This window comes from Macaca nemestrina, chromosome 10 (assembly GCF_043159975.1).
Source record: "Macaca nemestrina isolate mMacNem1 chromosome 10, mMacNem.hap1, whole genome shotgun sequence".
NCBI lineage: Eukaryota > Metazoa > Chordata > Mammalia > Primates > Cercopithecidae > Macaca > Macaca nemestrina.
This window is the reverse complement of record NC_092134.1, coordinates 109760464-109782572: the sequence shown is the minus strand read 5'-3', so window position 1 is coordinate 109782572 and position 22109 is coordinate 109760464. Positions and strand designations below refer to the sequence as shown.

General features: G+C 45.0%; 1 protein-coding gene across 2 annotated transcripts in view; it reads left to right on the top strand.

The window, feature by feature from the left end:
• The first annotated feature begins 2969 nt into the window (after positions 1 to 2969).
• Positions 2970 to 22109, top strand: part of LOC105484288 (FYVE, RhoGEF and PH domain containing 4) — a 261001-nt gene continuing 241861 nt past the window's right edge. Inside the window, exon 1 of one of the 2 annotated variants that reach the window (XM_071071904.1) lies at positions 2970 to 3118. The gene's annotated coding sequence lies outside the window, so the exon portion shown is untranslated. The remainder of the gene's footprint in view (positions 3119 to 22109) is intronic. The other variant, XM_071071903.1, reaches the window with a different exon arrangement.

The window sequence follows — 22109 nt, the reverse complement described above, 5'->3', positions numbered from 1 at the left end:
ACATCTGCTCAGTTGAGGATAAAAACTTTAATTTCACCTGGAATAAATTAGCTTATTTTTTTCAGATTGGCCACAGATACAGGTCTGCCAATCCCATTCATTCATTTATTTCTCAAATGTTTGCTTCTCTTTTTCTAGTAATAAAGTAATATATATTTCCTGTAGCCAGTTTGAAAGATACGGAAAAGTGGAAAGGAAGCAATACAATTCACCCATAATCTCTCTCAATGAAAACTGCTGTTAATATTTTGGTGCCTTTCCTTGAATCATGTTGAATATACAATTTTAAATCCTGTTTTTCACCTTGTAACACTTATGGTGAATATTTTTGTAGGTTATTAAAAGTTTGCAATTACAATTTTTTTTTTTTTTTTTTTTTTGAGACGGAGTCTCGCTCTGTCGCCCAGGCTGGAGTGCAGTGGCCGGATCTCAGCTCACTGCAAGCTCCGCCTCCCGGGTTCACGCCATTCTCCTGCCTCAGCCTCCCGAGTAGCTGGGACTACAGGCGCCCACCACCTCGCCCGGCTAGTTTTTTGTATTTTTTAGTAGAGACGCGGTTTCACCGTGTTAGCCAGGATGGTCTCGATCTCCTGAGCTCGTGATCCGCCCGTCTCGGCCTCCCAAAGTGCTGGGATTACAGGCTTGAGCCACCGCGCCCGGTCTGCAATTACAATATTTTTAAGGTTGACAAAATATTCTATAGGATGAATAAATTATACTTTTTAAAAAACAAAATATTCTCCTATATTGGCTACTAAAAAAAAAAAAGAAAAAAAAAAACCCCATAAATAGTGATGCCATTAAAATCAATCAATCTTTCTTTTTTTCTTTACCCTGTAGAGAGAAGGGCTCATGTTCTTGCCCGGGCTGGTCTCGAATTCCTGGACTCAAGAAATCCTCCCACCTGAGCCTCCCAAAGCATTGGGATTACAGTCATGAGCCACCGTGCCCAGCCTTTTTTTTTTTTTTTTTAAGGCTAGTTATGGAAAGCAATTGGAGTGGAGAAGAAACAAAGAAACAAAGAAATCTGTAACTGGTTGTCATCAGTCTGTTGTAAACATCACTGGAGATGGTACTTGGGTGAATGACCATTTGAAAAAAGGTGGGGTGGCTTCCAAGATGGAAGTGATGGCTGGAGAACTTGGCTTGAGCTGGGGTACTTGGAATGGTGTCTTTTTGCCTCCTATCTGTGTGATTTTGGGACACAGCCTCTTTTTTATTAGACTAGTGAATTTTCAAATGCAGATAAGCAAGTCAATTTAAAATGTATTTTTTTGGTCAGGCACTGTGGCTAACGACTGTAATCCCAGCTCTTTGGGAGGTCAAGGTGGGAGGAACTCTTGAGTCCAGGGATTGGAGAGCAGTCTGGTCAACATAGGAAAACCTCATCTCCACTAAGAATAAATAAACAAATGCTACTACTACTAATAATTAGCTGAGTGTGGTGGCATGGGCCTGTAGTTCCCGCTAGTGGTGGGGCTGAGGCAGTAGGATCCCTTGAGCCCAGGAGGTCCAGGCTGCAGTGAGTTGATAGGGCCACTGCACTCCAGCTTGGGTCAGGGTGTGATCGGTATCTAAAAAACAAACATACAAACAAAAAAGCATTTCTTCAACTTAGTATTTAGCTGGTGTTAAAAACAAAAACATGACTTGATAATTTAAAAGGACTCTAGGCTGGGCGCAGTGACTCCAGCCTGTATCCCAGCGCTTTGGGAGGCCAAGGCAGTAGCATTGCTTGAGCCCAGGAGTTAGAAACCAGCCTCGGCAACATAGCGAGGCCTCATTTCTACAAAACCTAGAAAAATTAGCCAGCAGTAGTGGCGCGCCCCTGTTGTCCCAGCTACTCAGGAGGCTGAGGCAGTAGAATCGCTTGAGACCAGAGGGTCGAGGCTGCAGTGAGCTATGATCACAACACTGCACTGCAGCCTTGGTGACAGAGCGAGACCCTGTCTCAAAACAAACAAACAAACAAACAAAGTAAAAGGACTGTAAATTGTATTCCTAATGAAGTCCTGAATGGAGGGTCTGCTGCTTTTCTGGAAACCTGTGGATTGTTACCTCTACCCCTGCTCGTTTATTTCCACACCCCTTATTTCATTTTCTGTCCCTGGCAAAATGTTTGGTTCAGTGGAGTAAGGTTCAGACTTCAGTGCGGAGACTCCAGCTCTGCGGTGTTACGTGACCCCACTGTAGGTTCAGCACCTTGCTGATCTGAAATACTTATTCGGTAGTTTTAGGACATAAGATCAAGGGTTCAGCACAACGGCTTGAGACACATATGCGACCCTCAGAGTGTGGGTCTGCGAGAATGCAAGCACTCTGGACATGTAGCTGACTTCTTCCCGACTGCACTGCGTGGCCCGCAGGTGAGCGCGGCCCCCAGCCTCGCAACACCCCAGGTGTGCGGCCGCAGGTGCGCGCCCGCGCGGCTCCCCTCCGCCGAAGGGCGAGGCAGTAGCGCGGCGGGGCGGGGCCGGCCAGAGCGAACCGGCTCCAGCTCCCGGGCCGCGCCCAGGGCGGTCCGCTGGGCACTGCAAGTTCTTGGCGGCTTCCTCGGCCGGAGGAGGCGGCGGCGGCGGCGGCGCCAACAGGCTGAACCCTCTGCGCTCTCCTTCTCCCGCCCTTGGGGGCCTGCTGGCGATTGGCTCCAGAGGAAGGGGTGGAGGCAGCCCCGGCCTGGCCACTGCGGTAGCGGCTTTGAGTGAGTGCGGGAGCTGCAGAGACCGAGACGCTGCGGCTGCCGCAGGAGGAGTTGCAGCCAAACTCGTCGCGACGCCCGGAGGGAGCGTCCCGGGAAGGAGAGGGAGAGGAGGCACTCGCTGAGGAGACGCCGCGGTAGAGGGCGCCTCCGGAGTCGCACCGAACCTGGGCATGCAGGCGACGCCCCCCAGGGGCCGCTCGCGGCTGGACGGCAGCGGGAGAAGTCGCGGAGCGGCGGTCGAGCCCGGCAAGATGAGCGACGAGGGCGGCTCCAACTTCAGGCGGGTGGCGATCCGGCGGAAGTCTAACCCCTCCTACCTGCCGCCCGGGGTCCCCCGGCCCTGGAGCAGTCCTGCGTCGCACCTGGGACGTGCGGGGACGGCTGCCTTCAAGGGCCAGGTGCCCTCAGGCACCACAGGTAAGCGCCTTGGGGCGCGGGGGGAGGGTGGCCCCGGCGCGTAGGTGCGAGTGAGGGACGCTCTCAGCGCCCTGCAGGTGCGCCCTCTCCTCCCGCTGCGGAAGTAACTGGTTCGAGAGACTGGTCGTGGAAGGCTGCGCTCGGCCGCCCACTCCCTTAGCTATGCTGTCCCTTCCCCCAGAGGACCTTGGGCAAGAATCCGCCTACCGCTGAGCTTGCCCTAGAGGTCACTTCTCAGAGAATTCAGAAAGTAAAGGTATAATTCTTTCTTTCTCTCTAACTTTTGTTAGGAATTGGAGAGACCAGTTTTCTAGCTACTGAAGCTTAAGCTGCTTCGCTAAATTCCTGCTTTGGGCAGCCGTGGTGAAGGCCTAATAGGGTGAAGGGGAGGCTGATGTCCACCCAGGTCCGACAACTTAGGTGTGGTGAGCAAACCTCCTTAGTGCCTGGGTTTTCTTTTTTTTTTTTTTTTTTTTTTTTGAGACGGAGTCTTGCTCTGTCGCCCAGGCTGGAGTGCAGTGGCCGGATCTCAGCTCACTGCAAGCTCCGCCTCCTGGGTTCACGCCATTCTCCGGCCTCAGCCTCCCGAGTAGCTGGGACTACAGGCGCCCGCCACCTCGCCCGGCTAGTTTTTTGTATTTCTTAATAGAGACGGGGTTTCACCGTGTTAGCCAGGATGGTTTCGATCTCCTGACCTCGTGATCCACCCGTCTCGGCCTCCCAAAGTGCTGGGATTACAGGCTTGAGCCACCGCGCCCGGCCGAGTGCCTGGGTTTTCTTAAAGGAACGTTTGACTCCCAGGCTGTGTGTGAAAAGCGGCAAGGAAAGCTGTTCCTGGTATCAGAAAACGGAATCATTATTGCTGTTTTCATGTTAATAGGTTCAGATGTCAGTAATGCCGTGTTGTGATTTCTGAATTCTCATCGAATAAGTCCTCAAGGTGATCTATTCAAGGCGATCTATTCAAGGCCAAATAATCTCCCCCGTCTTGTAAATGTGTTCCTTCTCCCCAGGCGAGTTTGAAACTAGGGATTTCTTTTTTCTTTGATTTGCAAAACTTCATTAAAATTACCCCTCCCCTCCTTTATGCGGTAACCAGAGATGTCTGCTATGTAGACCAGCTTAGGAGGCAAAACTTCATTTGAGCAGCAGAAATACAAATAATTCTAATTATTTTCACGCATTTCATTCTGATTAAGCAAATATGACGATTTAAATATGACAAATTTTAGAGCTTTTAAATGTTCCCTTTTAGTCCTGGTTCTGAAGTTGTAGTAGGCATAGAGCAGAAAAACATGATGAATTAAAAATATGTAACTACACTAGATAAGGGAAGAAATTGTGAGGTGAGAACATATGTAAACAAGTAACTGAATTACAGTGCCTTCGGTCTTCATTTCCTCGTCTACAGAATAAGGACACTAGTGAAACAGTTTCTGAACTCTCTTCCAGTCTTAGGTGTGATTCACTCAAATTAATGGGAGGGTGTTGTTTTCTTCCTTATCAAATGAAAATGATTTGCTTTGGATCGAAGGTATTTATTTAATGGTTTTTCAAGTTATTTAATGTACAGAATTTGTGAATCATCAACTGTTTTCAATTGGAGGATAGTGGGCACCAAATTCCTCATTTTTATGAGACAGAGTCTCACTCTGTCGCCCAGGCTGGAGTGCAGTGGCATGATCTCAGCTCACTGCAACCGCTGCCTCCTGGGTTCAAGCGATTTTCCTGCCTAAGCCTCCCGAGTGGCTGGGATTACAGACGTGCGCCACCATGCCCAACTAATTTTTCTGCTTTTAGTAGTTGCCCAGGCTGGTCTCGAACTCCTGACCTCAAGTGATCCGCCCGCCTCAGCCTCCCAAAGTGCTGGGATTACAGTTGTGAGTCACCGCTCCCGGCCTCAAATTGCTTATCATTTTACTTAAAATCACCTGGCTTAATTACAAACCCATTGAGTAGGTGAAAAGAGGAAGTGCCCTCTTAGCGGTAAGGATAAAAGGGAGTTGTGGCAGTCTACAAATCATTTCTACAAGGTGGCTCTGCTTTTTTTGTTTTCCATTCTCTCTCTCTCTCTCTCTCTCTCTTTTTTTTTTTTTTTGAGACGCAGTTTTTGCTCTTGTCCTGCAGGCTGGAGTGCAGTGGTGCAATCTCGGCTCACTGCAACCTCTGCCTCCTGATTTCAAGATTCTCCTGCCTCAGCCTCCTGAATCGCTAGGGTTACAGATGCCTGCCACCACGCACAGCTCATTTTTGTACTTTTAGTAGAGACGAGGTTTCACCATGTTGGCCAGGCATTTTTTTTTTTTTTTTTTAAGAGACGGGTTGCTTGGCACGGGGGCTCACGCCTGTAATCCCAGCACTTTGAGAGACCGAGGGGGAGGATCGCTTGAGCCCAGGAGTTTGAGACCAGCCTGGGAACATTTCAAAACGCCGTCTCTACAAAAAATGACCCGGTGCAGGCTGAAGTGGGAGGATCCCTTGAGCTCAGGAGGTGGAGGCTGCAGTGAGCCATGATGGTTTCACTGTATTCCAGCCTGGGCAACAGAGTGAGACCTTATCTCAAACAGAGAGAGAGAGAGAGGGAGAGAGAGAGAAGGGGAGAGGGGAGTCAGAGAGAGATGGAGTCTCACTGTGTTGCCCAGGCTAAGGCTGGAGTGCTATGGCTATTCGTAGGTACAATCGTAGCTCACTACAGCTTTGAACTTATGGGCTCAAAGCTATCCTTCTGCCTCAGTCTCCTAAGTAGATGGGTCTACAGGCACACACCAATTTTTTTTTTTAATTCAGAGAAAACCCAGAGCAGTTTTTTTAAAATGGAGAACCTAGCAATACCTTTTCTAGGTGTGTTACATTGTATCAATATTGTTAACTGGCTGAAACTCAAAATTGTTGCTATTTTCAGGGTCAAAAAGTAATTATCTTAATAGATACAGCCGTTCCCCTTTCCATAATAAAATTTGTAGTATCTGTGAGAGAATGATCTAGTGTTTTGAGAAGTACTCTCAAACTACTGGATGACCACACCCTGTTCACTTTGGGAAGGGTAAAAACTATTTTAGAAAGTGCTTTCTTCTGTGACTCAAATCTGCCTCCCTATTAGTTCAATAGTCTCATTGAACTATTTATCATTAGATAATTCTGTTCCTCCCCCCTCATCAAAAAGTAAACCAGATTTAAATTACTGAAAAGTGCCAGTTCATTCTATAGCACCTAGAAAAATATTTATATATGAAAACCACAAAATTTAAACGCATTACAAAGTAGGCATTACTCAATTGAAACATTACTTTCCCTTTTAAAGAAGAAGCAACAAAAACTGAAAACTCAAGAACTTGCCAGATAATTGTGCTTAGCATTGTTGTGTCATGTTCTATGGTTTTAAACCCTGCTGTTTTTAGAGTTCTATGCTTTTTGGCAAAAATAATAAACTGTACCAACTGTATCCTTCGTGTATTCCTGAATGTGAAGCTTCCCGTTTAAGTGAAACAGAAAGGTGAAGCAAGTAAGACATAGGCTTTGGGGTTATATAGCACTCACGTTCTAGTCCCTCTTACATAGCTAGCTGTGTGAATTGGACTGTCTCTTAATTTCTAAGTTTCTTCATCTGGACAATGGAGATAACAGTCCTTATAATCAGTGCAGTGGTGCACTCCTGTAGTCTCAGCTACTTGGGAGGCTGAGACAGGAGAATCACTACAAGCCATGAGATTGAGGATGAAGTATGCTATGATTGAACCCATGAATAGCTACTGCACTCCAGCCTGAGCAACATAGCAATACACCATCTCTTTTTTTTTTTTTTTTTTTTGAGACTGAGTCTTAATCTGTTGCCAGGCTGGAGTGCAGTGGCGTGATCTTGGCTCACTGCAACCTCCACCTTCCAGGTTCAAGTGATTCTCCTGCCTCAGCCTCCCAAGTAGCTGGGACTACAGGCACATGCCACCACACCCAGCTAATTTTTATATTTTTAGTAGAGACCGGGTTTCACCATGTTGGCTAGGATGGTCTTGATCTCTTGCCCTTGTGATCCTCCCGCCTCAGCCTCGCAAAGTGCTGGGATTACAGGTGTGAGCCAATGTGCCTGGCCAAGACTCCCTCTCTTAAACACACACACACACACACACACACGTACACACCCCAACAAACAGTACTTAATAAGACTGCTGGCAGGATTAAGTAAAATTGTATAGGTAAATGTCTGACACAAAGCAAACAGTATCATCACAAGGAGTCATTATTTTTACTCATCTCTGTGTCCCCAAAAGTCTACCACTAGTACTGACATATAGGAGACATTCTATAGATACTTAAATAAATTAATGAATTAATGCTGTCCCCCGTGATGTTCATAATAGCTACTGTTCATTGAATGCATTTTCTTTTCTTTTTCTTGTTTTTTTGAGACAGAGTTTCGCTCTTGTTGCCCAGATTGGAGTGCAATGGCACGATCTTGGCTCACTGCAACCTCCACCCCCTGGGTTGCAGCAATTATCCTGCCTCAGCCTCCCAAGTAGCTGGGATTACAGGCACCTGCCACCATGCCCAGCTAATTTTCATACTTTTGATAGAGACAGGGTTTCACCACAGTGGCCAGGCTGGTCTCAAACTCCTGACCTCAGATGTTCCACCTGCCTTGGCCTCCTAAAGTACTGGGATTATAGGCTTGAGCCACCGCAACTGGCTATTGAATGCATTTTCTTTTCTTTTTTTTTTTTGAGACAGAGTTTCGCTCTTGTTGCCCAGGCTGGAGTGCAATGGCTTGATCTCGGCTCATAGTAACCTCCGCCTCCCGGGTCCAAGTGATTCTCCTGCCTCTGCCTCCCAACTAGCTGGGTTCACAGGCATGTGCCACCATGCCCGGCTCATTTTGTATTTTTGGTAGAGACAGGGTTTCTCCATGTTGGTCACGCTGGTCCTGAACTCCTGACCTCAGGTGATCCGCCCGCCTCGGCCTCCCAAAGTGCTGGGATTACAGGCGTGAGCCACTGCACCGGGCCTATTGAATGCATTTTCTACACTGAGAACTGTATTGTGGTACACACAAATATGCTTGTGTATAAATTTATAGCAATTCTACCAAGTAGGTAACATTATGCTCATTTTACAACTGAAAATTTGAGACAGAGAGTTTTACTAACTGGCTTGGCATTATTAACTGGTAGTTGATTAGTCAGGATTCAAACATAAGTGCGTTTGGCATCAGAAGCAGCGCTCTGACCATATTCATAAAGTAGTCTCTTTGGAAAATGAGTTCGCTTCTTTAGTCCTAGTCCTAAGCAAGTTGTGCTATGAGAGCAAAGAGGGTAAAAGACACCAGGTTGTCTTTAGGCATGGAGTAGGGGGAACATTTTGACTATTGTGGCCCCATAAATTTAAAGATCTAGAAGTCATTTGGTTACCCTCTCTCAAAGTGGTCTTTTCCATTATAAAAAATTCATACATTCAGGCCAGGCATGGTGGCTCACGCCTGTAATCCCAGCACTTTGGGAGGCCGAGGCAGGTGGATCACGAGGTCAGGAGATCGAGACTATCCTGGCTAACACAGTGAAACCCCGTCTCTATACAAAAAAACTAGCCGGGCGTGGTGGTGGGCGCCTGCAGTCCCAGCCACTCTGGAGGCTGAAGCAGGAGAACGGCGTGAACCCAGGAGGCCGAGCTTGCAGTAAGCCGAGATTGCACCACTGCACTCTAGCCTGGGTGACAGAATGAGACTCTGTCTCAAAAAAAAAAAAAAAAAAAAACACACACATTCAAAGGAATATAAATACAGGCACACACAAAGTAAGTTTAAAAATTCTTTGTTAAGTCTACTGTATCAGTTTAGTCCATTTCTAAGTACTGTTACACTTGGATTTATTTCTGCCTTCTTATTTCATGCTGTATTTGGCCCAGATTTTTTTAAGCCTTTTTCTTTTCTATAGTTGAATATCTGAAGCCCTTGAGGGTAGAGGAGAGTCCCTTTTTAAAAAAAATTTATTTATTTTTGAGACAGGATCTTGCTCTGTCACCTAGAGTGCAGTGGCATAATTAGAGCTCACTGCAGACTCGAACACCAGGCTCAAGCGATCCTCCTGCCTCAGCCTCCCAAAGTGCTGGGACTACAGGTGTGAAGCACCACACTTGGCCAGAGAGTGTGTCTATTGAATGTTCCTGCTGACTCATTCAAGGTGGCTTATTACCTTACTATTCCTTAGTTTTGTGGGAATTCTTAAGGGTCTGTATTGAAGATGCCTTTCTGTAGCAAATATTTGTTTTTACTTTCAACCCAGCTTTAATTTATTAGCTGGCATTTCCCTAACTTCAGGGTAGTGTAGTGTAGGTTTGCTTAGGGGACGCTTATTTTTCCACTTAGGCTTGGTATAGGTCTACAGATTTTCTCAGTTTGCTTTGGTGGAAGGCAGTTTTTTTTGTTTTTTTTTTTTAATAGAAGGTAGCTTGAGAAAAATCTGCCTTACAGTGTTCCCTTTGTTTTTGAGATGGAGTCTCACCCTGTCGCCCGGGCTAGAGTGCAGTGGTACCATCTCAGCTACTGCAACCTCCGCCTCCCGGGTTCCAGCGATTCTCTTGCCTCAGCCTCCTGAGTAGCTAGAAGCGTGCGCCACCACGCCCGGCTAATTTTTGTATTTTTTAGTAGAGGCGGGGTTTCATCATATTGGCCAGGTTGGTCTCGAACTCCTGACCTCATGATCCGCCCGCTTCAGCTTCCCAAAGTGCTGGGATTACTGCAACTTCCACCTCCCAGGTTCAAACGGTTCTCCTGCCTCAGCCTCCTGATTAGCTGGGATTACAGCGTCTGCCACCACACCTGGCTAATTTTTGTATTTTTGTAGAGATGGGGTTTCACCATGGTGGCCAGGCTGGTCTACAACTTCTGACCTCAAGTGATCCGCCCACTTCAGCCTCCCAAAGTGCTGGGATTACAGGCGGGAGCCACCGTGCCTGGCCCAGTGCTCCCTTTTATGGAACCTTAGTCCCAGGCCTCAGGTTCTGCTCTTTCCTATTGTGAAAACCCAAGGCCGAAACTTCGGTCCTCTGCAAGGCTTTTAGTCCCCTAGGCTTTCAGGTTCCTGGCAATGGCTTTGCCTCTTGGGCAGTGTGGTCTTACAAGTTAGTTACTTGTGTTTAGGTTTCGGATTCTTTTTTTTTTTTTTGCTTGCCTTTGGGCACCTCCTTTATTTTGTTATGAGCTCAGCAATGCATTTGTTGTATCTGAGCAGCTGAATATCTGTTTTAATTTATTCAACATCTGGGTGCTTTGCGGTGAGGGACTTTTTACATTATTTACTTGGTAAACTTTCTATATAAGTATAAGTACAGTTTTGTTTTGTTTTTTCCTGGTACTCACCATGGCTGGAATGCTTACATTTTCAACATATACTCCAGTATCCTGAGAACTTCTAGAATACTAATTTCATCTTCGGGGAAGAGGGATAGAAATTTTGGTAAGAGCAATACAAAAAAGTACTATTTATTGAATTCTGGCACTGAACCAGGACTATGTGTATTTTACCTCTAGTTCTTATAACAACCCTGAAAAAATAGGTAGTATTATTACAATTTTAGGGAAGGAAAAAACCGAAGTTTCAGAAAGTCCTTTTGCAGTACCCTGCACCTGGTAAATTTTGGAGGCAGGATTCAGACTTATGTCACTAGCTTCAGTGCTTTCATGCCTGTTAACACCTGTTCTTAAGGTTTACCAGGGCTTTGAGTGGCCAAATGTAAAGCAATACCTATAGGTCATTTGCATTTATATGTTAGAGCTCATGTTATTTGTAACATTAACAAATCTATATTATATTTTTATATAAAAGTATCTTTAGCATTATTAGAATCATACAATGTTCTAAACAAGTAAAGATTTACATTAAAATGATGGATGGTATGCATGTACATGAATATCATTAATTATCAATAATGCTTCTTAGAAGCTCCTTAAAGATGGGCTCTGAAATTGGAACCAGGAAAGGTTTCTTATATTTCCTTCCAAGAACAGTTTAAAGAGCAGTCAGTGTTTTTTTTGTTTTGTTTTGTTTTTTAAGAAGGAGTTTCACTTTTGTTGCCCAGGCTGGAGTGCAATGGAGCGAACTCAGCTCACCACAACCTCCATCTCCCGGGTTCAAGCGATTCTGTTGCCTGAGCCTTCTGAGTAGCTGGGATTACAGGCAAGCGTTACCATGCCTGGCTAATTTTGTATTTTTAGTAGAGACGGGGTTTCTCCATGTTGGTAAGGCTGGTCTCGAACTCCCGACCTCAGGGGACCCACCAGCCTCGGCCTCCCAAAGTGCTGGGATTACAGGTGTGAGCCACCACGCCTGGCCTAGTCAGTGGTCTTTTAATGAATAGCCATGTAAACTTGTGGACCTAAGAACACTGAGAGAGACTCTTATTCCACAGTCACCTGCTTGCTTGCATTCCTTTTCTCTGCTGAAGGAAATCTAGGTTCATGGTTTTAACTGGTGACAGAGGAGAGGAACTGGAACTTGTTGAGGGAATGGGAACTTGATTGGGGGGCTGCCTGCGGCCACTTGCTGTTGGAGTCAGTCCTTTTTTAGGGAGATAACATACATATAGTTCTGGTTCAGAACCAGAATTCAATCAGTAGTAATTATTTGTATTGCTCTTACTGAAATCTCTTTTTTTTCAAATATGCATTTGCTGGAAAATTGATTGAAAAAGGATTAGAACATGATGCATTTATTTTTTATTTTATTTTATTTTTTTATTTTTTGAGACGGAGTTTCGCCCTTGTTGCCCAGGCTGGAGTGCAGTGGCGCGATCTTGGCTCACCGCAACCTCTGCCTCCTGGGTTCAAGTGATTCTCCTGCCTCATCCTCCTGAGTAGCTGGGATTACCAGCATGCACCACCATGCCTGGCTAATTTTGTATTTTTAGTAGAGACAGGGTATCTCCATGTTGGTCAGGCTGGTCTCGAACTCCTGACCTCAGGTGATCCACCTGCCTCGGCCTCCCAAAGTGCTGGGATTACAGGCGTGAGCCACTGTGCCCAGCCTACATGATGCATTTAAATATATGGATGTGGGGCCGGGCGTAAAAAGGTCTATTAGATAATGCTGATGATCTGCTTGGTTTCCAGATGTCATTCTGCCAACTGTATCAGAATTACTTGGGATTGCTAATTAAAAATTCCTAGCCACACCCTTGACATAATGACTCAGAATCTGAGGGGGTAGAGTTAAAGAAGCTGTATTTTTCTTTTTTTTTTTTTTTTGAGACAGAGTCTTGTTCTGTCACCCAGGCTGGAGTGCAGTGGCGTGATCTTGGCTCACAGCAACCTCTGCCTCCCAGGTGTAAGCAGTCCTCTGCCTCAGCCTCCCAAGTAGCTGGTATTATAGGCGCCTGCCACCATGCCTAGCTAATTTTTTTTTTTTTTTTTTTTTTTTTGAGATGGAGTCTTGCTCTGTTGCCCAGGCTGGAGTGCAGTGGTGCGATCTCGGCTCACTGCAAGCTCCTCCTCCTGGGTTCATGCCATTCTCCTGCCTCAGCCTCCAGAGTATCTGGGACTACAGGCACGTACCACCACGCCCAGCTAATTTTTTGTATTTTTAGTAGAGATGGGGTTTCATTGTGTTAGTTAGGATGGTCTTGATCTGACCTCGTGATCCACCCGCCGCGGCCTCCCAAAGTGCTGGAATTACAGGCGTGAGCCACCGCACCCGGCCAATTTTTGTATTTTTAGTAGAGATGGGGTTCCACCATCTTGGCCAGGCTGGTCTTGAACTCCTGATCTCGTGATCCACTTGCCTTGGCCTCCCAAAGTGCTGGGATAACAGGCGTGAGCCACCACGCCCAGCCAAGAAGCTGTATTTTTAACAAGTGCCCAGACGATCCTGATGTACAACCCGGTTTATAAGCTTCTGTGCATTCCCAAGCATGGGTAAACCCCACTTTGGTCCTGAGGACAGGTAGCCAAGATTTGCTTGGAATAAGACAAGGAGTGTTATAGATAGTCCCTCAATACATAATCTGGGCCCTCTGTACTTTCTGGCAGACTTTTTGCTCATTTCTGTTTGATTCCTAATTGCATTTTTTGTATCTGTTACAGGTCTTTCCTACTTTGTTGTTTTGTCTCAACTCCACCTTCTCTCTCTTGAAGTAGACCTGAATTTGTGCCGATATACAATTTTTATCAGACTGGGGTATCTGAAGTGAGCTCAACTGACCTGTCACTTCAGACTTGATTTATAATCTCCTTTATTGCAGCCCTCTCCTTTTCCTAATCTGGCAGGTAAACCCAGTTCTCAGAGACATTTCTCCTCTGTTACCTTCCATGGTTTGCCCCTTTATTCTCATTTATAGGGTATTTTTTCCCCTCCCCTCCCCCAGTGAGGTAATCCTAGACTTTATTTATTTATTTATTTATTTATTTATTTATTTATTTATTTATTTTTGATACAGAGCCTCCCTTTGTTACCCAGGCTAGAGTGCATCTTGGCTCCCTGCAACTTTCACCTCCCAAGTTCAAACAATTCTCCTGCCTCAGCCTCCTGAGTAGCTGGGATTACAGGCCACACCATCACGCCCAGCCAATTTTTTTTTTTTCTGAGACGGAGTTTCGCTGTCGTTGCCCAGGCTGGAGTGCAATGGTGCGATCTCAGCTCACCACAACCTCTGCCTCCCAAGTTCAAGCGATTCTCCTGCCTCAGCCTCCTGAGTAGTTGGGATGACAGGCATGCGCCACCATACCTGGCTAATTCTATATTTTTGGTAGAGACGGGGTTTCTCCATGTTGGTCAGGCTGGTCTTGAACTCTCAACCTCAGGTGATCTGCCCACCTTGGCCTCCCGAAGTGCTGGGTTTACAGGTGTGAGCCACCGCACCTAGCCTAATTTTTTAATTTTTAGTAGAGATGGGGTTTCGCCGTGTTGGCCAGACTAGTTTTGAATTCCTGGCTTTGAATGATCCACCTGCCTCGACCTCACCATCCTCCCAGTGACTTAACTTACTGTGTGGGACCTCCCTTGCTGCCCTCACTTCTTCATCATCCTCACCACTTCCTTGTCTTCTTTTGGACTGACTTGTGTTTACAACATTGGATTAGCAATTTTAAGGTCAGCAGTGAATTCCCAAGTAGCATTCAGCGCCTATTTTCAGCCCTTCTTAATTTTTCTGTGACATTTATACCTTCTTAAAGCTCTTGTCTTGGTTCTGATGACCTGAGATATCCTGATTTTCTTACCTCATTGGTTCTTCAACTTTCTTCCTCTGGCTTTCCCATTTTCTCCTTTCTCCTCTTGTCTTCTGCCAGCATCCCCTTTTTCTCCTCTCCCCAGCCTTCCCTTATCATTGGGGGTCCCATCTGCCCTCTGGGAAGGTTCAGCAGAGAGTATCTATAGCTACTTCGTGTTTTCAAGAGCCTGCTTAATGAACATAAATGCCCCAAGGGCACCAAATCACAATTTCTTTTAATATTGCAACCAGCCCCTTCTCCTGACTTTCCTTGGCAATTTTCCTAACCTTGCTTTTGTTTGGCTTCAAAGTTTTTTTTAAAATGGAATCTACCTGCCACCCAATGAGCTACCAGTTCTTATCAGTTTTCCTTTATTTCACATTGAATGTTTTTGCCTTATTTTTGGCCTATTTCTCAACAATAGTGTTACTGTTCATTCTATGTATCTCTTTCCTTGCCCCAGTAATTTTTCTTTTTTTTCCTTTTTTTTTTTTTTTGAGTTGAAGTCTCACTCTTGTCCCCCAGGCTGGAGTGCAATGGCATGATTTGGCTCACTACAACCTCCACCTCCCAGGTTAAAGTGATTCTCCTGCCTCAGCCTCCCAAGTAGCTAGGACTACAGGCGCCTGCCACCCCACCTGGTTAATTTTTATATTTTTAGTAGAGACGGAGTTTCACCAAGTTGGCCAGGCTGGTCTCAAACTCCTGACCTCAGGTGATCTGCTCGCCTCGGCTTTCCAAAATGCTGGGATTACAGGCATAAGCCACTGCGCCCAGCCTCCCCCCAGTAATTTTTCTTAAATCTGAGTATGTATCATATCTTTGCCATAGTCAAAAACCTTTCATGTCTCCCCAGCTGCCTGTTACTGATGTCTGTGATGGGATCCGGAAATGATTGCCTTAGTGATTGTTGGTTAAACCTTACCAGTAACCCTTGGAATAGGTATATCTTTTAAAAATCGACACAAATATTTAATCTTATTTGAACTATGAAAGCTAGAGTAGTCATGCATTGATCACACTTTAGAAGTTGTGTGTATGTTTGTTTTGAGGAATATATTTGGCATCATTTGGTCCAGTCGTTGTAGCTCACATCTGTAAAACCAGCAGTTTGGGAGGCCATAGCGGGAGGATTGCTTGAGTTCAGGAGTTCAAAATCAGCCTGGGTAACACAGTGAAACCTTGTCTTGTCTCTCAAAAAAAAAAAAAAAAAAAAAAAAAAAAGTAAAAAAATTTGCCAGTATGGGCCGGGCGAGGTGGCTTATGCCTATAATCCCAGCACTTTGGGAGGGCCAAGGCAGGCGGATCACAAGGTCAGGAGATCGAGACCATCCTGGCTAACACGGTGAACCCCATCTCTACTGAAAATACAAAAAATTAGCTGTGCATGGTGGCGGGCTCCTGTAGTTCCAGCTACTGGGGAGGCTGAGGGAGGAGAATGGCGTGAACCTGAGAGGTGCAGCTTGCAATGAGCCAAGATCGCGCCACTGCACTCTAGCCTGGGCGACAGAATGAGACTCCATCTCAAAAAAAAAAAAAAAAAAAAAAATTGCCAGTATGGCCTGTAGTCTTAGCTACTCAGGAGAGTGAGGTGGGAGGATTGCTGAAGTCCCAAAGGGCGAGGCTGAGGCTGCAGTGACCTGTGATCATACCACTGTATTCCAACCTGGGCAATGGAATGAGACTCTGTCTCAAAAAAAAAAAAAAAAAAATTGGCATCATTTGCAGGTCATTGTCTTGAATTTGTCATCTGTTCTTGAATTGCAGTTGGCAGTGCAGACATTAGCACCAGCAAGTGTTCTGGGAGCCCACAGTCAACTTCGTATTATTGCCTCACTTAAGCGAGAATAGAGTGAAAACAAACCCAGTTGCTGTGGGCCTCACACATGCACATCCATTCATTGAAATTAAACTGTCAGCCTTCATCAACTGCAGTGTCTGTGGAAACCAGGGAGCTACCATGGTTCTGGGAACTGCACTGAGCCTCAGTGCAGCTTTGAACAAAATGCCAAATGTCCACCCTACTCTGCAAGGCTGAGGTTGTCCCCTGGGGCCTCTGGCAGGGTTTTGTTTTAGGCCACATGTTAATAATAGTCTTAAAAGGTACAATGACTTTACAATGAACTCTTTTGTTTTTTTGAGAAAGTCTTGCTGTGTTGCCCAGGCTGGAGTGCAGTGGTGAGATCTTGGATCGGTCTCCGCCTCCCGGGTTCCAGCGATTCTTCTGCCTCAGCCTCCCGGGTGGGTAGGATTAGAGGCACCCGCCACCATGCCTGGCTACTTTTTGTATTTTTAGTAGAGATGGGGTTTCACCAGGTTGGCTAGACTGGTCTCGAACTCCTGATCTCAGTCAATCCACCCGACTCAGCCTCCCAAAATGCTGGGATTACAGGCGTGAGCCACCGTGCCTGGCCACGCCTTTATATTTTTAAAACATACAGGCGGGGTGTGGTGGCGCCCGCCTGCAATCCCAGCTACACAGGAGGCTGAGGCAGGAGAATTGCTTGAACCTGGGAGGCGGAGGTTGCAGTGAGCCGAGAGCACGCCGCTGCACTCCAGCCTGGGGGACAGAGCAAGACTCCGTCTTAAAACAACAACAACAACAACAAACACATGCTAGGAGGTGAAAAGTCTGCATGTGGAACCATATAAATTATAAGATACCCCAAACTGAAGAATATTGAGGGGTCATTGCTTATCAAGTTGCAAGTACAGAGCGGTGTAAAAATCAACTCAGAAAGGCATACTGGTTGGGTGCATTGATTCATGCCTGTAATCCCAGCACTTTGGGAGGCGAAGGTGGGCAGATCAGCTGAGGTCAAGAGTTCTAGACCAGCCTGCCCAACATGGTGAAACCCTGTCTCTACTAAAAGTACAAAAATTCACAGGGTGTGGTGGCGGGCGCCTGTAGTCCCAGCTACTCGGGAGGCTAAGGCAGGAGAATCGCTTGAAACCAGGAGGTGGAGGTTGCAGTGAGCTGATATTATGCCACTGAACTCCATACTGGGTGACAGAGCAAGACTCCATCTTAAAAGGAAATAAAAAAAAGGCACATAGGGAAAAAGCATACAAATTTATTAACATGCACACGTGACAATCACAGAATGATTGCCCAGTGTCCCAGTGGGGCCCAAATACTTACATAACCTTATTTCAGAGGGGAAGAGGAGATAGGGAATATTGGTATTCTGCTGAGTAATAATTGATTACTGTGGAGAATGAATGGATGAGGGAACAGAGATTGATGTGTAAATGATTCTCTTTGGAAATGGAGTGATCCCAAGAGGCAGATGTTATTTTGTAGAAAGGTCTGATTAGGTCTGGTTACATTCTTGGTCATTTTTTCTACAGTAGATAGTGAGATAATGGAGGGAAGGAAAAAGTATTGTTTTTGTTGGGTCTGTCTGGTGTTTATGTAGACAGAGGAAAAGTCTATTCCTAATACCTGTTGATTTCTAAGGACTTTTAATTCAAAATACTCATTATCTCAGGAGGCCGTGTTTTGGGATGGAAATTCCTTGTGTTCTTCAATTGGAAGTTATCAAATTGTTGTAGGCTGGTTATGGTGGCTCACACCTGTGTTCCAGCACTTTGGGAGCCCTAGGTGGAAGCATTGCTTGAAACCAGAAGTTCAGGACCAGGCTGGGCAATAGGGAGTCCCCTTTTCGTTTTTGTTGTTGTTGTTTTGAGATGGAATTTCGCTCTGTCGCTAGGCTGGAGTGCAGTGTCACGATCTCGGCTCACTGCAACCTCCGCATCTTGGGTTCAAGCGATCCTCCTGCCTCAGTTTCCCGAGTAGCTGGGATTACAGGCACACCCACCATGCCCAGCTAATTTTTTGTATTTTTAATGGAGATGAGGTTTCACCATCCATCAAGATCAAGGATGGTCTTGATCTCTAGACCTTGTGATCTGCCTGCCTCAGCCTCCCAAAGTTCTGGAATTACAGGTGTGAGCCACTGCGCCTGTCGAGAGACCCCTTTTCTAGAAATTTTTTTTTTTTTAATTAGCCAGCCACGGTGGTGCATGCCTACAGTCCCAACTACTCAGGAGACTGAGGTGGGAGGATTGCTTGAGTTTGGGGGGTCAGGGCTGCAGTGGAGCCATAATTGCACCACTGCACTCCAGCCTGGGTGACAGAGTAAGACTCTGTCTCCAAAAAAATTAAAAAATTTTTAAAAATCATAGCCAAGTTTGGTTAAAAATAATTACCAGCAGGGTGGAGGCTAGGGGAGGGATAGCTTTAGGAGAAATACTTAATGTAGATGATGGGTTGATGGGTGCAGCAAACCACCATAGCACATGTATACCTATGTAACAAACCTGCACGTTCCGCACATGTTCCCAGAACTTAAAGTATATATATAAAAAAAATTACCAAAAACCCCTTTATAGAAAAAAAAGCTTTTAACAAAATGATCTTCGTTTACTCTGCAGAAAGTTGACTAACATGTAACATTTACATGCTGTGTAAATTATGCTGTCATATTAATGTGATGTGTAAATTATGCTGTCATATTAATGACTTACCAGTACGTTAGCAGTATTGGTAATTTTCATCCTAGAAAGGGGAATATGATGCATAATTTTAATACCACTGTTGTGTCTAAGAGGAAGGCACACTTGGGACTGTGCTGCATCCATCTTTGGGGAAAACTGAACATGTAATTTGTGCCCTCAAGGTCATCTGGGAGCTTGTGTGTACTGGCTTATGCATCTGGTGGGAGCAGCAGCCTGCTGGCACAATCTGGAAATCTCCCTAAAATGTATAAAACCAAGTTATAATCCAACCACCTTGGGCACGCTTTCTCAGGACCTCTGGAGACTGTGCTTCGGGCCATGGTCACTTATGTTTGGTGCAGAATAAACCTTAAATATTTTACAGAATTTGCTTTTTTTTTGTCAACAGGATTGAAGGCAATTGTATTCTTTGGGGGTCCAGTTTCTAGGTAGATGAAAGAACTACAGAGAACAGCCTCATCCTGTACTTTTGGAGAGAAAGATAATTGAGAGATAGGGGAGCGAAGGTCAGAGAGCCCTTGAAGCTATTTCTTTCTTTTTTTTTGAGACGGAGTCTTGCTCTGTCACCAGGCTGGAGTGCAATGGTGTGATCTCGGCTCACTGCAACCTCTGCTTCCCGGGTTCAAGTGATTTTTCTGCCTCAGCCTCCCAAGTAGCTGGGATTACAGGCAGGCGCCACCACGCCCAGCTAACTTTTGTGTTTTTAGTAGACATGGGGTTTCACCATATTGGCCAGATGGTCTTGATCTCTTGTGTGATCCACTCACCCGGGCCTCCCAAAGAGCTGGGATTACAGGCGTGAGCCACCATGCCCGGCCCTTTTTTTTTTTGAGAAGGAGTTTCGCTCTTGTGACCCAGGCTGGAGTGTAATGGCGTGGTCTCGGCTCACTGCAACCTCTGCTTCCTGGGTTCAATTGATTCTCCTGCCTCAGCCTCCTGAGTAGCTGGGATTATAGGCGCCCACCACCACACCCAGCTAATTTTTATATTTTTAGTAGAGATGGTGTTTCACCGTGTTAACCAAGCTGGTCTCAAATTCCTGACCTCAGGTGATCCACCTGCCTCGACCTCCTAAAGTGTTGGGATTACAGGTGTGAGCCACTGCACCCAGCCTACTTCTTTTTTTTTTTTTTTTTAATACTTATTTTTGTGGGTGTAGAGTTGGCATATATATTTATGGGGCATATGAGATACTTTGATAGAGGCATTCAACAAGTAATAATCACATCATGGAAAATGGCGTAACTATCCTGTGAAGCATTCATCGTTGTATTACAATCCAATTACACTCTTTTAGTTATAAAATGTCCAATTAAAATTATTGTCTGTATCACCCTGTTGTGCTATCAAATACTAAGTCTTATTCTTTCTATTTTTTTTTTGTACTCATGAATCATCCCCATTTCCCCTCCTCCCCAGCTACACTTCCCAGCCTCTGGTAATCATTCTTCTGCTATCTCCATGAGTTCAGTTGTTTTGATTTTTTAGCACCCACAAATAAGTGAGAACACGCAAAGTCTGTCTTTCTGTGACTGACCTATTTCACTTTAGCATAATGACCTCTGGTTGTATCCATGCTGTTGCAAATGATATTTATTGATATTTTGTATTTTATTCGTTTCAAATGTATTTATTTCTGCTCTGATATTTATTGTTTGTTCTAATTTTGGGTTTGGTTTGCTCTTGCTCTTCTAGTTCTTTAAGATGCATTATTAAGTTATTTATTTGAGGTTTTTCTTGTTTTTTGACGTAGGCACTCATAGGTATAAATTTCCTTCTTAGAACTGCTTTCACTGTGTCTCATAGATTTTGGTAGTTGTGTTTCCATTATTATTTGTTTCAAGAAATTTTTCAGTTTCCTTTGTAATGTTTTCATTGACCCACTGTTCATTCAGGAGCATATTATTTAATTTCCATGTGTTTGTATATGTTCCAAAATTCCCCTTGTTATTTATTTGTAGCTTTATTTCGTTGTGGTCAGAGAAGATGCTTCATATCATTTCAGTTTTTTTGAATGTTTCAAGCCTTGTTTTGTGACCTAACATGTCATCTGTACTTGAGGATGATCCATATGCTCAGAAGGATGTTCTGGAGCCGTCGGATGAAATGTTTCATAAATACTTATTAGGTTCATTTGTTCTATTCTGCAGATTAAGTCTGATATTTCGTTACTTATCTTCTGTCTAGAAAATCTGTCCAGTGCTGAAAGTAGGGTTTAGATGTCTCCAGCTATTACTGTATTGGGATCTCTCTCTCTTTTTTTTTTTTGAGACAGAGAGTCTAACTCTGTCACCCAGGCTGGAGTGCTGTGGTGGGATCTTGGCTCACCATAAGCTCTGCTTCCTGGGTTCACACCATTCTCCTGCTTCAGTCTCCCAAGTAGCTGGGACTACAGGCGCCCACCACCACGCCTGGCTAATTTTTTGTATTTTTAGTAGAGATGGGGTTTCACCGCATTAGCCAGGATGGTCTCGATCTCCTGACCTCGTGATCCTCCCACCTTGGCCTCCCAAAGTACTGGGATTATAGGCGTGAGCCACTGTGCCTGGCCTCTTTCTTTAGCTCTAATAATATTTCCTTTATATCTAGGTGTTACGTCCTCTTGCTGAATGGATCCCTTTATTATTGTATAATGACCTAATCTGTGTTTTCTTAAAGTTTTTCTCTTGAAACCTATTTCATCTGATAAGTATAGCTACTTCTGCTCTTTTTTTGTTTTCATTGGCATGGAATATCTTTTTCTATTCCTTTATTTTCAGTCTATTTGTATCTTTATAAATGAAGTGTGTTTCTTTTAGGCAACAGATCATTGGGGCTTGCTTTTTCATCCATTCAGCCACTCTGTGTCTTTGGGTTGCTGTGTCACCCAGGCTGAAGTGCAGTGGTGCAACCTCAGCTTACTGCAACTTCTGTTTCCTGGGCTCGAGTGATCCTTTTCTTCAGCCTTCCAAGTAAAGTAGCTGGGACTACAGGTGCATGCCACCATGTCCAGCTAATTTTTGTATTTTTTTGTAGAGACAGGGTTTCCCTGTGTTGCCCAGGCTGATCTTGAACTCCTGGGCTCAAGCAATCTGCTCACCTTGGCCTCCCAAAGTGCTGGGATTACAGGTGTGAACCACTGTACCTGGCCAACTTTATGTCTTTTGATTATAGAGTTTAATTGATTTACAATCAATGTTATTATTGGTAGGTAAGCACTACTCCTACCATTTTATTTGTCTTCTGGTTTTCTCTTCCTTCTTTCCTTCTTTTCTGTCTTCCTTTTAGTGAAGATGATTTTCT